We start from the raw sequence: 18,195 nt of genomic DNA on the forward strand, positions 1-18,195 counted from the left end.
TTGTACTAATTTTTTTATTGGCAAGGTTTTTGAAATCATTTTTTTTACACCATGGCCATGAGATAGATATGATATTAATCAGGAAAGGTAGAACAGCTACATTTATTTCCTACTTTGCTCTCCTTAGAGTTCTTCAGAATAAATGTGTTTAAGGGCAAATCCGAAGTAAAGACTTCACTGTGTGTACCTCTTACCATTAGGGTGATACTACGTGGAATGGTGAACCCTTAGAAAGGTAACCCAACTAGACCTAAGCGCCATGTATAGAACACTCCACTCAACACAAGCAGAGTACACATTCTTTCCACTCCACATGGCTCCGTCTCCTCGATAGACTACCTGTTAGGCCAGGAAACAAGCCTCAATAAACGTAAAAAGGATCAAAAACATACAAAGTATGTTCTCTGACCACAGGAGAATGCAATTAGAAATAAGTAGCAGAAGGAAAATTGGGAAATTCACAATTACGTGGAAATTAAACAGCATACTCCGAAATAGCCAATGGGTTAAAGAAGAAATCACAAGAGAAATTAGAAAATACCTTGATATAAAGTAACTTAAAATACAACATGCCAAAATTTACAGGATGCAACTAAAGAAATTAGAGGGAAATTTATAGCTATAAATGCCTGCTTCTTTTTTTTAAAGGCCACATGTTAAATGATTTTATTTATATGAAATTTCCAGACTAAGCAAATCCATACAGACAGAAAGTAAATCAGTGATTTCCAGGGACAGGCAGTGGGGTAGAGTGATGGGATAGTTTGGTATTAGATGGTGGTGAGAGTTGTACAACTTTGTGAATATACCAAACACCACTGAAATGTACACTTTAGTGATTTATTTATTTTTGCTGTGTTGGGTCTTCGTTTCTGTGCGAGGGCTTTCTCCGGTTGTGGCAAGCGGGGACCACTCTTCGTCGCGGTGCGCGGGCCTCTCACTATCGCGGCCTCTCTTGTTGCGGAGCACAGGCTCCAGGCGCGCAGGCTCAGCAGCCGTGGCTCACGGGCCTAGTTGCTCCGTGGCATGTGGGATCTTCCCGGACCAGGGCTCGAACCCGTGTCCCCTGCATTAGCAGGCAGATTCTCAACCACTGCGCCACCAGGGAAGCCCCTGAAATGTACACTTATAAAGGGTGAATTTTATGGTATGTGAATTGTATCACCAATATAAATAAATAAATCTTACCTGAGCCCCTCCTGGGTGCTCTGTTATTGTGCCCCAGATGCTTTGGGCACCATATGAACACAAAGGGGTGTGAACCCTGCCTTCTAGAGCTGCTTGTCTGTTGGGGGTAGTACCCCTGGTCCGGGGTACTAGACATGATCTAAGTATAATTACAATTGTGGTCAGTGATCTGAGGGAAAAAGATACCTGTTCACTATCAACAGGGGGTATCTCAGCCAGACGAGGTCAAAAGACGGTCCTCCTAAGGAGGTGAGACTGCCTTGAGATCTGAAGGATGGATTCAGGTTATCGCGAAGAAAAGAGGCGTCACAGGGAGGGGGACCAGCATGTAGGCCGTCTGGACGACAGAGCCACGGTATGTTCTGGGGGTTGGAGGAAGGCCAGTGTGGCTGGGCACAGAGAGTGGGGGTGAGGGTGCAGGAGGAGACACAGAAGCGGACCGAGGCCGGACTGTGCAGAGCCTCTTGGGCGCAGCAGGGCTCGTAGTGGCTTTCCTTCTGGACCGCACGGCATGCTGTGTGTTACGAGAGCATCACTGTGGCCGTGCTGGTTGCAGGAGCAGGCGTGGAAGCAGGTAGAAGGGTATTCAGTGGTCTCTCAGGGGATGGTAGAGCATCTGGCGCCAGGTGATTGGCAGTGGAGCTGAGAAGAAATGGACGTACCTGAGGGCTTTGTAAGAGATAAAATTGACACTATCTGGAGAAGGCCTAGAGACGGGAAGTGAGGGAGGGCGTGTAAGGCGTGGCTCCTGGATGCTGGGCTTTTGAAAGTGAGTGGGTCAGAGGGTCATTTCTGAGCCAAAGGTTTTCCTCAGTCACACTTTGTATGGACAACTTCAAGTAACATGAATGGTTCTTTGTTTTTTTTTGTCTTTTGAGAACTAGGTCTTTCTTACCAAGGCAGTCACACATTATGTAGAGCTATGCAATTTGCTGATAGCAAATATTTGGGGAAAGTTAAAAAATTTTTTGAGAAAACTAGATACATTTTTTTAGTATTTGCCAGATGAATTTCGGTCTTGGAGCCCCTTTTGGTCTTGGAGTCTCTTTTGGCCTAGCCTGCATCTTCAGGGTCTTATAATGTACTTGGCCTTGCTGATGGTCCCCAGTGCTGTAGAGATCATCTGTCATTTAAATTTCCTCATTTTGGTGTAAGTATTGAAAATAGACTCTGAAATAATTTTCTGGCAAGTAACTACCTTCTAATGAGGAATAACTGAAATGAATCCAGTTTTAGCAATTCTTATTTCCTTGGCTAGCCAAAGTCTTACAATGTCAAGTTCTTCAGAGATGTTTTTATTCTGCAGTTATATGGAGCAATAACAGTTTATTATAATTTCTAAAAGCCACTTTGGCAATTTAAGACTACACGGAAATAAACTTTATACCCTAAAATTTTTTTCAAATGACCTTCGAAGAGTTAGTTGTTTGGGTATCCACTTGCATTTGGAACGTCAACATATAGAACCAACAGATGGGTAAAGACCTGACGAAGAAAATAGATCACGCCAATAGGTTGTGATTTAAGTTAAGTGTTACTGTAACTGCTACAAGGAAGGTGTCTCTGCTTACAGTGTTTATTGCTTATCTACCAGTAATAGACAAACCTTATAAATCTATAAATGCCACTGTGTACAGCAAAGCAGGAGGCAAATTTAAATTAGGGGAATAAAGAGTCGTTTAGAGAAAGTCTTAGTGACCTGCCGTTTGCAGCCCTCTTCTGGGGCATTTTCACTAATGTCTGTTCTCGTGGGCCAGCACACACAGGAGGGAGTCAGACTGTTGTTCATAGTTTTTCCACGAGAACACGGAAGCTTGCGTCCATTTGAATCAAGTTTCCTTTTTTGTAACTAGCCATAGAGGCTCAATCTAAGGATTAGCTCTTTACTGGTAAGCATTAACTGTGCATGCTTATTCCATTGCGCATTTTAATTTCTGAGAATTGTCCTTTGAAATGGGGACTTTAAATGCAGACCTACTAGAGAATGGACTTGGGGATACGGGGAGGGGAAAGGGCAAGCTGGGACAAAGTGAGAGAGTGGCATGGACGTATATACACTACCAAATGTAAAATAGATAGCTAGTGGGAAGCAGCCGCATAGCACAGGGAGATCAGCTCCGTGCTCTGTGACCACCTAGAGGGGTGGGATAGGAAGGGTGGGAGGGAGACGCAAGAGGGAAGAGATATGGGGATATATGTATGTGTATAACTGACTCAATTTGTTATACAGCAGAAACTAACACACCATTGTAAAGCAATTATACTCCAATAAAGATGTTAAAAAAAAAAAGAAATGGGGGCTTTAAGAAAAGAACAGGGAGGGCTTCCCTGGTGGCGCAGTGGTTGAGAATCTGCCTGCCAATGCAGGGCACACGGGTTCGAGCCCTGGTCCGGGAAGATCCCACATGCCGTGGAGCGACTAAGCCCGTGTGCCACAACTACTGAGCCTGCGCTCTAGAGCCCACAAGCCACAACTACTGAACCTGCGCTCTGGAGTCTGTGCGCCACAACGACTGAGCCCGTGTGCCACGACTGCTGAAGCCCGCGTGCCTAGAGCCTGTGCTCCACAACAAGAGAAGCCACCACAATGAGAAGCCCATGCACCACCGCAACAAAGAATAGCCCCCACTCACTGCAACTAGAGAAAACCTGTGTGCAGCCACGAAGACCCAACACAGCAAAAAATTAAATAAAATTAAAAAGAAAAAAAAAGAAAGAAAAGAAGAGGGAAATTTGGAGGTTAGAGGCAGTTGTGGTTAAAAGCAGAACCTAGTACCTGTCTTCAGGCCTCAGCTCCACCACTTTACTAGCTGTGAGAGCTTAGGTAAGTTACTGAACTGCTCTGTGCCTAATTCCTTATGTGTGAAAGGGTGACCATAAAATACCCATCCCAAGGCTGGGGTGAGAACTAAATAAATTAGCACACATGTAAAATGCCTAGAACACTGTTTGGAAGATAGCAAGCTCAAAATGAATGTTAGTTGCTGCCGCTGTTGTTATATTGATAAAATATAAAATAAATAAAATAGTAAATTCAATATAAATTCAATAAATAAATAAAGATAAAATATTAACTCTCACCTGAAAATTAAGTTGTTCTAACTCAGTTATGGTGGTCGTTTTTGTTGATTTTGTTTGTTGTTTGGGCTTTTTTGGTGGAGCAAGGACAAGGTTACACGGCTAGTAAGTGATGTAAACCAGGTTTCCTGAAGAGTTGGTTTAGGTCAGGAGTTAGCAAACTATGGCTTACAGGCCAAATTGGGCCTGTTTTTATACAGCTTGCAAGCTAAGAATGTTTTTACATTTCTAAATCATTGGGGGAACATCCAAAGAAGATAATATTTTGTGACACATGAAAATTACATAAAATTCAAGTGTCTTTGTCCATAAATTAAAAAGTTTATTGGTACACAGCCATGTTTATTCATGCATATTGTCTCTGGCTGCTTTCACGCTACACCAGCAGAAAGGAGTAGCTGTAAAGAGACCATAGGGCCCGTAAAACTGAAAATATATGCTAAATGGCCCTTTACTCAAAACATGTTCTGTTAGTTATATTGACTGAATGAATGAACTGTCCTGCTTTGACAAAAGATGTAAGCTTGCATAAGAAAGCATATGACTTCAGTTATCCTTGTGGCCAGAAGACTTTCGTTTTGTTTTGTTTTGATTTAGAAAAAGTATAATTTTCCACCTTGGTTAAAATTCTGTTGAACCTGACATACAAGTTCATGAGTAGACTTAATTCAACTGTAGTAGATTGCATAAGTGCAGACATTCCAAAAAACATACTTCTTCAGTAAAGAGTATTAAGATTTGGATTCCGCTCGAGAATTGTCAGAACAAACGTTCACTTGTGTGTGTGTGTGTGTGTGTGCACGCGCGTGTGTGTGTTTAAGAATATTTGCCATAATTCTTTTTTAAAGATTCTTGAAATAGAAAGAATTCTGAAACAGTCTGCTAATAAGATGAATTTTACAGTGATAACATACCTTAAGAGTACAGTGTCGTAATCCCATTTCAGGAGTTACTTGTAGTTAGTCTTCTCAAGGCTTTGGCTTTGTGACTCAGAGCCTAATATTTCTAAGACAGCCCAAACTGCGGGGCTTTTGGCAATTGAGCCTGGAGAACATATGCTTTGATTTTGTCCCACAGATCATTTAGGCAAATAACCTTTTCTTCTCTCCTTATGCTATTTTTAACTACGATGTGGATCTTTTTTGTTTTGGTTGGTTACATAATCTTTATTTAGGAAACGTTTTGCTTTTGAATATCTGTAAATCTTGCAACTCCTTTTGTTTAGGTTTACATCTTTCAAAGTATATTCATCAAATGCTTTTGAAAGACGTCTCCCCTGCAAGGCCCCAGGGCTAATGGGAACAAGACAGAGCTGGGCCCTGCCCTTGGAGAGTTTTGAGTTTGTCAGGATGACAGATGTTAAATTAACATAAGTATCATCAGTGTTGGGAAAGAATTAAATTGTGTACTGGATTCATAAACTAAGAAAACCTAAACTCATCAGGGGAAGTCAGAGAATATTGTTCCTTTGGATTTTTTTATCTTTTAGTTTTCTGTATTTTAAAATCTGTTCTCGGCTAAATGCCTGTTACTAAGCTGAAATTATTTTGAGTTTAGCAAAAGTATTGAAATAAGAATTTTAAGAAATTACATCTAATGGCCCTCTGATTGATCTATGCACAATTTCCTAATTACTATTTATTGGTAGACATTAGATGGTTGAGTGATGAACCTCGTGCATTTGTTTTGGACAGAAAATTACTAAGTGTAATGATCACAGTAAATTTGGGATGAGGAAAATACAAAGTGAAAAAAGACTACCATTTAGTTTGTTAATTATCACTTGAAAGTCAAAATATCCATTTGTCCTCTTGAACAGGAATTTTTTTTTTTTAAGAAGATGTTGGGGGTAGGAGTTTATTAATTAATTTATTTATTTTTGCTGTGTTGGGTCTTCGTTTCTTTGCAAGGCTTTCTCTAGTTGTGGCAAGTGGGGCCCACTCTTCATCGCGGTGCGCGGGCCTCTCACTATCGCGGCCTCTCTTGTTGCGGAGCACAGGCTCCAGACGCGCAGGCTCAGTAGTTGTGGCCCACGGGCCTAGTTGCTCCGCGGCATGTGGGATCCTCCTGGACCAGGGCTCGAACCCATTAGCAGGCAGATTATTAGCAGGCAGATTCTCAACCACTGTGCCACCGGGAAGCCCCCAGGAATGTTTTAAAAGTGGATTCTAGCTAGTTTTTTTTTTTCTCTCTCTCTTTTGGAACAGTTTTTTTTTTAAATATAAAAATAGATGGTTATATATTTTATACACACATACACTGTGTTTATGTGTATGGGTGTATATATAAACACACACACACACACCAAAAAATGTACAAAGAAAAAAGGGAATTTTCACCAACCCAAGTCCCAAAGGTAACCACTGTTGACAATTTGATGTTTCTCTTGGAAACACAACTTTTTTTTTTTTTAAGACAAATAGCATCAGAGTATACTCACTGTTCCACAGTTTGCTTCACTTAAGATTATTTCCTGGATGTCTTTCCCTGCCAGTGTTTACTGAGGACCACCTGCCTCTCCAGATCTACTTCATTCTTGTTGTTGTTATCACTGATAATGTTATTTTAAGTAGTCCATCCATAAGGTAAAATATTCAAAAGGTTTGTTTACAGAAGAGTATGCAGTAGAAGTCAGCCTCCCGCCCAAATGTGCCCCCCAGTTCTCTCCAGGGGCAGCCACCCTTGGCAGTTTCTTATCCTTTGAAATCGTTCCTTTATTTTTATATGCCTTTCCTTGGTAAGGCTAAAATTAACCCCCTGCCCAGTCATTTATAGGGAAACTGAATGCTTAGTGAATTTCCAGCAGCAGCCAATTGATCTTGTAATGTCAGCGTTTAAAATTGCATACCAACGGGCTTCCCTGGTGGCGCAGTGGTTGAGAGTCTGCCTGCCAATGCAGGGGACGCAGGTTCGAGCCCCGGTCTTGGAGGATCCCACATGCCGCGGAGCGGCTGGGCCCGTGAGCCATGGCCGCTGAGCCTGCACGTCTGGAGCCTGTGCTCCGCAACGGGAGAGGCCACAACAGTGAGAGGCCTGCATACCGAAAAAAAAAAAAAAAAAAGATTGCATACCAAAATGAGAAAAGATTTCCCACTAGTTGTATTTCAGTTTTGGATTTCGTGCCATGTGGTTGTTTAGAGGCTATAATCTGTAGGTGTACAATCTTTGCCAATGTTTTAGATCCTTAAAATGTAACTGAATGTTCGCAGCAGAAGCCCCACAAGGCCTACATGCCCCAGAGCACCTCCTCCCACCTGCCCTCACCCAGCCACATCTGCAGTCTCACTGTTGTGAATACAGACCCAGGTCTTAGGCGGCCTTGCTGCTTTCATCTCAAAGCTAACAGGGATTTATGGCTAGTCTCTGAGATGCCTACGGTTATTCTAATCTGGAACAACTTGGGTTAACTTCATACCCGCAGCTTAATTTGGGTAGTGCCAGAGCCTGGAGAGGGGAGGGGCGTGGCTGGGGGAGTGGGCAGTGGATTGAAGTGGGGGGCACTCACCTCTGCCTGAGCCAACCTGGACCTGAGAAGATGTTAGTTAGGGAAGCACTTGCCCTGTAACACTGAGTCTTTTGTCAACTGCTGATACTAAAGTACCTCATGAACAGAGGTGGTCTAGAAACCCCTGCCTGTCTCATAAACTCACCAGAGAATATGGGGTGATACATGTTTTGGAGAAATAAAAAGAAGTAAACCAGATCCAGTCTTCATAGTGGCTATGTTGACATGCATATGGCCTGAGGAGCCCTAGGCTGGGACTTCCTGTTTATAGGCAGTATTTACTTCTGTGTAAAATATGTTCCTCAAAATATACACAGATCTGTGAAAAATGCCATTGGTAGTTTGATAGGGATTGCGTTGAATCTGTAGATTGCTTTGGGTAGCATAGTCATTTTCACGATATTGATTCTTCCAATCCAAGAACATGGTATATCTCTCCATCTGTTTGTGTCATCTTTGATTTCTTTCATCAGTGTCATAGTTTTCTGTATACAGGTCTTTTGCCTCCTTAGTTAGGTTTATCCTAGGTATTGTATTCTTTTTGTTGCAATGGTAAATGGGATTGTTACCTTAATTTCTTTCTGATTTTTTGTTGTTAGTGTATAGGAATGTAAGAGATTTCTATGTATTAATTTTGTATCCTGCAGCTTTACTAAATTCATTGATTAGCTCTAGTAGTTTTCTGGTGGCATCTTTAGGATTTTCTATGCATAGGACCCCAGTGTTCATAGCGGCACTATTTACAATAGCCGGGACATGGGAGCAACCTAAATGTCCGTCAGCAGATGAATGGATAAAGAGTGGTACATATGTACAATGGAATACTACTCAGCCATAAAAAGGAACGATATTGGGTCATTTGTACAGACGTGGATGGACCTAGAGAGTGTCATACAGAGTGAAGTAAGTAAGCGAGAGAAAAACAAATATCGCATATTAACGCATATATGTGGAATTCAGAAAAATGGTATAGATGACCTTATTTTCCAGGCAGAAATAGAGACACAGAGGTAGAGAGCAAACCTATGGATACCAAGCGGGGAAAGGGCGGGTGGGATGAATTGGAAGATTGGGATTGACATATATACACTATTGATACTATGTATAAAATAGACAACTGATGGGAACATACTGTAGAGCACAGGGAACTCCTGATGCACTGTGGTGTCCTAAATGGGAGGGAAATCCAAAAGGGAAGGGATATATGTATATGTACAGCTGATTCATTTTGCTGTACAGTAGACACTAACACAACATTGTAAAGCAACTAGACTCCAATAAAAATTCAAAAAAAAAGAAAAGAAAAAAATAACATACACAGAAGTTAAGTGCATGATGCTATATAAGAAGATTCTATCACCAGAGAACTAGTAAAACATTATACAATTCCTTAATACATCATTTCTTTTCACATAGATATATGTGTAGTATAAATATTGTATCTTTGTAAATATTCTTTAATTTTATTATTTTTCTTCACAATTGAAGACATATATGCCTGGCTAAAGTCCACTGTGCTTCCAATGTAGGTTAAAGATTTGCCCACTTAAAATATCCTGAATGATTGCCTTTTTTGCCTTAATTTATGTAGGTCATAAGACCTATGCTTCTTATCACTAGTATAATCACATTTACCTTTATAAAACTGTAAAAAAAAGCATAACAAAATTTATCATCTTTCCCATCTTTAAGTGTACAGTTCAGTAGTGTTAAGTATATTCACATAGTTGTACAACCAATATCTAGAACTTTTTCATCTTGCAGAACTGCAGCCCTATACCCATCAAACACGTCCCCATTTTCTTTCCCCACAGCCCCTGGCAGTCACCATTCTACTTTCTGTTTCTATGAATTTGACTACTCTTAGGTGCCTCCTATAAGTAGAATCACAGAATGTTTGTCTTTTTTTGTCTGACTTATTTCACTTAGCATGTCCTCAGGTTCATGTTGTAGCAGGTGTCAGAATTTCCTTCCTTTTTAAGGCTGAACAGTATTCCATCGTATGCATATACTACATTTTGTTTATCCATTCATCCATTGATAGATAACTTGGGTTACTTCTGGGCGACTGTAAATAGTGCTGCTATGAACATAGGTGTGCATATATCTCTTCGATATCTGCTTTCTTTTCTTTTGGATATATACCCAGAAGTGAAATTGCTGAATCGTACGGTAATTTCTAGTTTTAAGTTTTTGAGGAACCGCCATACTGTTTTCTGTAGCAACTGTACCATTTTTTGTTTCCACCAACAGTACAGAAAGGTTCCAGTTTCTCCATAGCTTTGCTGACACTTGAAATTTTCCTTTTTTTTTTTTTTTTTTGGTAGTAGCCATCCTAATCGATGTGGGGTGATATCTAATGATGGTTTTGATTTGCATTTCTCTAATGATAAGTAGTATTGAACATCTTTTCATATGCTTTGTGACCATTTGTATGTATCTCCTTTGGACAAATGTCTATTCAGCTCCTTCACCCATTTTTTAATTGGGTTATTTGGTTTGCTGCTGTTGTTGAGTTGCAGAGTTCTTTATATATTCTGGATATTAACCCCTTATTTAGACAAATGATTGCCAATATTTTCTCCCATGCCATAGGCTGTGCTTTCACTCTGTTGAATGTTTTCTTCGGTGTACAGAAACTTTTAATTTTGATATGGTAGAGTTTGTCTATTTTTACTTTTGTTACCTATACTTTTGGTGTCATATTAATCACATTTACCTTTAATCTTTTGAGCTCCACTGATTTTTCTAAAAGAATAAGAGCGAAATGTAAGGAAATATTTAAATAATCATAAAACCGTTGCACAGACATAGTTGGACACGGCTTCAGAGTGAACTCTTGGCTGCTGGGCTGCACCGTCATGCACTAGCTTAAAAAATTGCTTCATCAGCTAATGTGACAATGTATATGAAGTCCAAAAGGCAGTTTGAGATGTGGGTCTATAAAGTGTAAAGAAATAGATTTGGGGGCCACGGTAAAGCACATGAAAACAAAGGATCAGGAAACACTGGTAATCATATCCTTTCATTGGAATCCCTGTGTATGCACAATGAACCATTGTAGAAAGGCTTGCAAGACAAAATGTTCCTCTGTTTCCTTCCGCATTCTTCTTTTTCTCATCTGTCCTATGCGGTGATGCCTCATGGTCCGTTAACACTTCTAAGCAAATAGAGATAATTTGAAAGTTTTATTTGAAGCCTGACTTTCACATTTAGAGCAGTAGAAGATGGCTCTTAAAATATTTACCTTCACTTGGCTCACCTTAAATTTTAATAAACTGTCGCAGTTGATCAGCAACAAGACCATTTAACAACCAGCCAATGGTTATTGACTACTTAGACCACCGACAATGCACAGAGTCTATAGGTGTCTTTCTGGCTGCAGTAGAGAGAGGAAGAGCCGGTTCTTAACTGGTTTTCTGTATCTTCTAAGATATTTAAAGAAACTGGAATTTAAGTGCTTTTTTTTTTTTATCACAGGCCATTTCTCCTTCTAAAGTAATGCTGCCATTGTTGTGTTTTCCCCCCACTTGCTTTTTCTTTCTTTTCTGATTGCTGCTCATTCATCTTTCCTCTGCTCGTTACCCCACGCGGATGTTGCCCGCCCGCCCTTCTTGCCGGATTTTCGTTCCCACCCATCCAAACTCATCATTCAGTGTCTTCAGCCCTCCTCTCTCTTCCAGCCTCTGTAGGATTAAAATGAGTCCAATGGAGTCTCTGTGGATATCATTTTGGATTTCAGGTCACTAGTGGACACACACAGCAAATACTTCCTAAGTACCAGGTCAGGTGGCTTCCTCTTCCACCCGGTGCCCAGGTGTTGGTCGGGCAGCTACCAGGAAATCCTTAAGCTTCAATGTTGCCTCTGGACCATCTTGTCCTGCAAACACCTAAAGAAAGCAGTTTGAGTCTTGGAAACTTAAGCAGAAAAAAGAAGCTACTGAGACATCTACCCCACCCCCCGCCTTTATTTTCTTTTAGGTATAAATAAATAGGAATCTTTATGAGCAAGCCTTAAGTTGACAAAATAGACAACAGAAAACAAGTGAAAACTGCCCATGACAGATAAGACTCTTGGCTCAGTCTTCTACCCATGTGAGGATTTTACTCCTTAAATAAAACTTTGTAACAGATACAGAATTTTCTGCAATAAAATTCCATGTGTGCTTAATTTAACTTTTCAGTTCAGCTTTAGGTGAATGAGAATTCAGGTTATTGAGTGGTTACTTAGTTCTGGTAGTCCTCTGGTGAATCATTTTGCAGTATGAGAGGATGCAGTAATCATATCTGAGAAGTTTTATTCATTAACAAAAGGTACCAAAATAAATTTAGCCGGGGTCACAGCGTTTAATGTAATAGTATTACAATAATAACTACCATAATTAGTTTCAGATTTGCCTTCCTTCCCAGAGGACAAGAATTTTTAGTTTTTTGATGCCTATTTAAAGCATGAGAATGACAGGAAAATTAATGTCACGACCTTTAGAGCCTGTTTATGGTTTTTCCATGTCATACCCTAAAGGATTTGGGGAGTAGTGTGCATCTAAAATAAACCACTTAGTACAGACAAGTAAAAATTGGGTTAATTGGGTTCACCTGATCCTCAGCTGGTAGCACCTCAGTCAAGACCCCATTTCATATTAGACAGAGGAGCACGCTTTTTACACGATAAAATTATCTCTTAAACGACACCTGTTACATTCTGTGATGTCTTGAAAAGAAAAAAAATTTTAAAGGACAGTTTTTCAAATACATAGGGTTTTTTCTCCTATAACTTTATCTGGCTTGTCTGCTTCAATTAGGAAATCACTTTGTCTTTCCATTTTCATAGCAAAAATGCTTTGACACCAGCTCGCAGGCCGCACTCCCTGACCCGCACACCCACTTCCTTTGGGTGACTCGGGGCAGCAGTGACTGTTTTCCCCTTTTCTAGTCCGTCAGGGACTCCCCGTAAGCCGTCTCTCTTCTAGATCCTTGAGAGGTGAAACGTGTTTTCACTCTATTGTCAGGGCTTGTGTACTTCAACAGAGAGCAAGGTTTGTCTGTTCAGCTAGAGTTGAGAAAAGTATCTGGGCAAGCTGGACTCTCTGAAGCTTTTGGATTTAGTTGATTGAACTAATCCTGTGGCAAATTCGGCAAATAGGGTTTTGGAAGGAGTCTCCTACGTCGTTGGGTAAGTCAGTACAGCTTCCTTGAATGACAGTACGGCAGTGTCCATAAAAATGTGAAGTTGACCCAGAAATTTCTTACCCTGACTTCACCCTTCAGATGGACTTGAACGTACCAGCTAGGCTGTGAATATAAGGATGCAGGGTGCAGCTTCGTGGGTAAGAGCAGAAGGCTGAGAACAGTCTCATTGTCTGTCAGTAGGTGGCTGGTTAATAAACCGTGGTTCCATGCAACGAAATACTATACAGCCTTTGCAAAGAATGAGGAGGATCCATAAGTGCTGATATGGAGAGCTCCTGAAAATATATTAAGCGAAAACAGAGCAGCAGGTATAATCTGCTCTAATTTGGGGAGGGGAGAACGGGTGATAGAGCATATTTCTACACGTTAGCTTGTGTACACACAGACTGTTGCCGAAAGGATTTCCACAAAGGTGCTAAGAGTCGCTGCCTCTAAAGAGGGGAGCTGGGGGGGTGTAGGTCGAGAGTCAGGCTTGTTCATTTTTCCTTCGCTTTTTCCATGTCGGAGATAAGCATTGTCTGGTAACCTAAGCGATAGACCAACACCATCAGTGGCAGCAAATAAAAGAACAATTTAGGTGATGCTGCAGAGGTAGGCGTGTGACTGGGGTGTTCCAGGGAAAAGGTGAAAGTTTATTTTAGAAGAGGAAGACATCACCAGACTCATTCGTGAAGCAGTCCACACACTCACAGGAACATGAAAAACTATGGAGCGTAGATGAAGTTAGCAGGAAACAGAGCCGAGCAGGGGGGTTTTGTTTGGTTTTTTGTTTTTAATTGAAGTCATTGTAAAATTAATTGATGGGATTTTACTTCAGGGCAGAAATAGAAAAGAAAAGAGCTAGCGACGGGAGCAGAGGTGAGAGGAGTGGGTGCCCTGGCAGTGCTGTGGGAGGGTGGGACTCCCAAGGACAGGCAGGCGGTAGGAATAGTTGTTGAAAGGACACCAAGTGGTCTGAGGTGAGGCCACCAAAACTCCCTGGTGCTCAGCAGCCGAAAACGCATGTGAGGGATCCAGAATGATCTTCAAAGTATATCAATTTCCTGTAAACCTGCTTAGTTTGGAGATGATTTTGTCACTAAAGGTAGACAGGAGTGGTGGAAACGATCATTTCAAAATAATGAATTAAATCCAAACGGTTAGAAACACTGCCCCCAGACTGCTGGAAGGAAACAAAATGCTGACCGATTTCACAGCGTGTCTCTATATCGTGGACGTGTAAGTGACAGCCTCTTTATTTGATAGTATTTATTTTACTGTCAAGTGTCATTTCTTACCAAATGGTGCAATTCTCTTTTGAAATGCTTTCATCTTCATCATGATGGTAACCTCACAGCCCAGAAGGATCCATCCTTTTAGCATTGAGAAGCCAGGCTGGAAATTCCAAAGATGCTCTGTTTGATGTAGAAAGAACCAAATGTTTTTCTTACATCTTTATCTTTTACATTTGAATAAATAAGGGAGGGAAGAATGCCCATTTGTTAAAACTTGCCTAAATCTTGGGTCTTTTTAGACTTAACTAAAATGCACTCAGGCCTTTTAACAGGAAAGCAGCATTGTCAAATTACTTCATTTATAGATAATTTTGGGAATCATTGTTTCCTACGACTTGTTATTGATAGTTAATGACACTTAAAACAATGTTGATATATCTGAAAAGTCCCACACCTGCTACTAGAGAAACTGAAGAAACGAGGACATTTTTTACATTTACGTAAGATAATTTTAAAGTCATTTTAGGAGTGGTTCAGTCCTCCTAAAAACACAACCAGGCAATCTGCAGAGATCAAAGGAAATTTATTACTGAAAAAATTAACTTAGTCACTTATCTGTCACTTTAAGTTATAGAAAAGTATAGTAATGGCAGAATTAATAAGATATTGCTTCAGATTTCAAAAATCACTATTCATTTAAAAAATGACTCAGAGGGCTTCCCTGGTGGCGCAGTGGTTGGGAGTCCGCCTGCCGATGCAGGGGACGTGGGTTCGTGCCCCGGTCTGGGAAGATCCCGTGTGCCGTGGAGCAGCTGGGCCCGTGAGTCATGGCTGCTGGGCCTGCGCTTCCGGAGTCTGTGCTCTGCAACGCGAGAGGCCACGGCAGTGAGAGGCCCGCGTACCGCAAAAAAAAAAAAAAAAAAAAAAAAAAGACTCAGAATTTTAGAAACTCATCTATTGAAAATAAAAGATTTAAATGGTATGAAAAGTACTAGATGGAACCGTGCAAGTATTGTTAAATAATTTCTAGCACTCTTATTTTTACAGGATTATTGACATTTATTCATTCAATAAGCGTTTATTAAACCTTATTATAAACCAGGCACTTCTAGGTTCTGGAAATATAAAGATAAATAGGGCATTGTCCCTGCCATCCGGAAACTCACAAATTTAAGGGGAGAAATGGACAGATTTAAGCAGACGCTGCATCCTAAGAGAGCCAGTCAAAGTATGTTGAAAGGTAATGGACAGATCAGTAGAAATTTCTTGAATGGGCCAAGAAATTGTAGACATTACAGAGGCCTTGAGTAGGAATTGTCTGGCAGGGCAGGGGCGAGAAGGCTGTTCATGAAGAACTGTGGAGGCAAATGAGAGCGGCCTTTTGAGATGCAGCAGCTAAGTGTAGTGGTGATAGCCACACAGGCCAGTGCGCTAAAGGCCTCGTGTGCCGTGCTGAGGAGGTCGGGCTTCATCCGTGGTCAGAGGGAGCCACTGATGGACTTGAAGCACGAGGAAAACATTTTAATGGTTAGATTTGCATGAAAAAGACCCTTCTCGGACTACTGGGTAAAGATGATAGTGGAACTCAAAGATAAAGTTAAGAAAGAGCAAAAACAAAAGAGGTGAAACACGGGACTTCCCTGGCTGTCCAGTGGTTAAGCCTTCGCCTTCCAGTGCAGAGGGTGCAGGTTCAGTCCCTGGTTAGGGAGCGAAGATCCCACAGGCCTCGCAGCCAAAAAACCAAAACATAAAACAGAAGCAATATTGTAACAAATTCAGTAAAGACTTAAAAAAAAAAAGAACTTTAAAAAAAAAAGAGGAGAAACATGTGAAAAGGGGGGAAAAAGTGTTAACAGTCCAGGGAGGGTAAACATCAGAATAAGAAGAGTTCAAGGGGAAAAGAACAGAGAAAAATAAATTAGGAAATCTTAGAAAAATAATTGAAGAAAATGTCCCAGGATCTAGAGTTTCCAGATTGAAAAGGCCCACCAAACACTTGGCAAATGGTTGAAAACAGGCTGAGAGACTTCACTGTGAAATTTCTAAACCTTGTTGCCATAGAGAAAAAAATAAAAACAGATTGCATACAAAGGATCACAAATAGCTTTGGATTTCTTAACAGCAACACTAGAAACCGGAAGACAGTGGAAATTTCAACCTGGACTTCTGTGCTCAGAAAAATTATTAAGCAAGATTTTTGTTGATTGAGAGATAAGAATAGAGATAAATCTTCAACCTTCACAGTGGGACACCAGGAGGTGCAGCCTGACACTGAACAATCAAGAAGTAAGATTATAAGCATGTTATTGACAGAATGGAGGTACAAATATAAGAAGAGTCAGCTCTAAGAATTCAAAGTGCTTGTTTCTGGGGAAGATAGATGAATAAGCTCTGGGGGTCTAATGTACAGCATGGTGATTATAGTTAGTAATACTATGTTGTGTTCTTAAAATCTGCCAAGAAAGTAGACCTTAAGTGTTCTCGCCACAATTTAAATGTTCTTACCACAGGGGGAAAAAAAAAAAAGTGACTGTGAGGTGACGGGTATGTTAATTAACCTGACTGTGGTAATCATTTTACAAAATATGCATATGTCACGTCATCACATTGTACACATTTGGTGTATACAATTTTATTTGTCAATTAATTATACCTCAATAAATCTGAAAAAAAATTTTTTTAAATCTTAGGAGGCAGGAGCTGCATTTAGTTTTCAGGTAGCCAAGTGGAGCAGTGTAATAAGCAGAGAATATTTCACCCTGGAACCTGGGAACTAGAAATACAAATTTAGAGCTGTGGTTAGAGCCTTAGAAGTTGAAGTAATCTCACAGAAAATCTGTGAAGGGAAAAAAAAAAACTAGGGTCTAAGGCTAGAATATATTTTCCTGGGTAGATTTTTATTAAGTTAGAAGAATGCCCTCCTAAACACTATACCCTGCCTAGTTCAGTCATATGTGGAACACATGTGAAAGAACACAAATATCTATATGTGCTTGCATTTTACGAGGGTAAATGATTAGATCTTACAGGTGAAAATGACGTTGTTTGTATTTCTAAGTATATTCTAGTATATTCCTTTTTTTTTCTTGGGAAAAACCAAATGAACTTTTTTGCCAACTCAACAGTAACCTTTTTTTTTTTTCCTTTTGGAAGAATCCTGCAGAACTTTACTACCATATATAATACCCTGTTTTTTGAATAGTTTTTTTTTTTTTACAAAATATTTTCAACACATAATATTCTAAGTTTAATCCTTTCTTCAGCCGAATGGGTTAAATAGTATTATCTCTCCCTTTCTAATTCAGGGAAACTAAAAGACAAAAAGATTCAATGACTTGTTCAAGCTCACAGAAGTTTCAATTAAAAACATACATCTCCCCACTTGGTTCACGGATCCTTCCACAACTTCTTCACACATTGCACAGTTGAGGTGGGGCTGGAACATGGCCCTGAAAATGAAGGGTCAGTCTAGTCTTTTCGGGTTTTGGTTTGGGGAACAGCAGTGAATATCTGGTGAGACCACCTTAGCAATAGGTCTAAAATTAGGGGAAGTGGGACAACCTAGACTTTCCGCAACGCTCAGTAGAAGAGAAGTTGCCTTGGAGGGACTTGAACAAACTAGTCCCCCAGGACAACTCTGTAAAGCATTTTACTGTGTCAGTGACTGACATTCAGAAATATCTGAATTTAAAGAGACCCTTTTTAAAAAAAACTTATTTATTTATTTTTGGGTGTGTTGGGTCTCCATTGCTGCGCATGGGCTTTCTCTAGTTGCGGCGAGTGGGGGCTACTCACTGCGGTGGCTTGTTGCGGAGCACGGGCTCTAGGCGCACGGACTTCAGTAGTTGTGGCTCGCAGACTCAGTAGTTGTGGCTTGCGGGCTCTAGAGCGCAGGCTCAGTAGTTGTGGTGCACGGGCTTAGTTGCTTCGTGGCATGTGGGATCTTCCCGGACCAGGGCTTGAACCCGTGTCCCCTGCATTGGCAGGCGGATTCTCAACCACTGTGCCACCAGGGAAGCC

At 40.7% G+C, this 18,195-nt stretch overlaps 1 protein-coding gene across 23 annotated transcripts in view; it reads left to right on the forward strand.

Moving 5' to 3' along the window:
- Positions 1-18,195, forward strand: part of ZNF438 (zinc finger protein 438) — a 256,361-nt gene that overhangs the window by 199,707 nt on the left and 38,459 nt on the right. The window contains exon 1 of one of the 23 annotated variants that reach the window (XM_060097826.1): positions 1,419-1,543. The exons of the other annotated variants lie outside the window; for them this stretch is intronic. The gene's annotated coding sequence lies outside the window, so the exon portion shown is untranslated. Of the gene's footprint in view, positions 1-1,418; positions 1,544-18,195 lie in introns of those variants that run through there. 23 annotated transcript variants of the gene reach the window in all.

Source organism: Mesoplodon densirostris, chromosome 4, assembly GCF_025265405.1.
Source record: "Mesoplodon densirostris isolate mMesDen1 chromosome 4, mMesDen1 primary haplotype, whole genome shotgun sequence".
Taxonomy (NCBI): domain Eukaryota; kingdom Metazoa; phylum Chordata; class Mammalia; order Artiodactyla; family Ziphiidae; genus Mesoplodon; species Mesoplodon densirostris.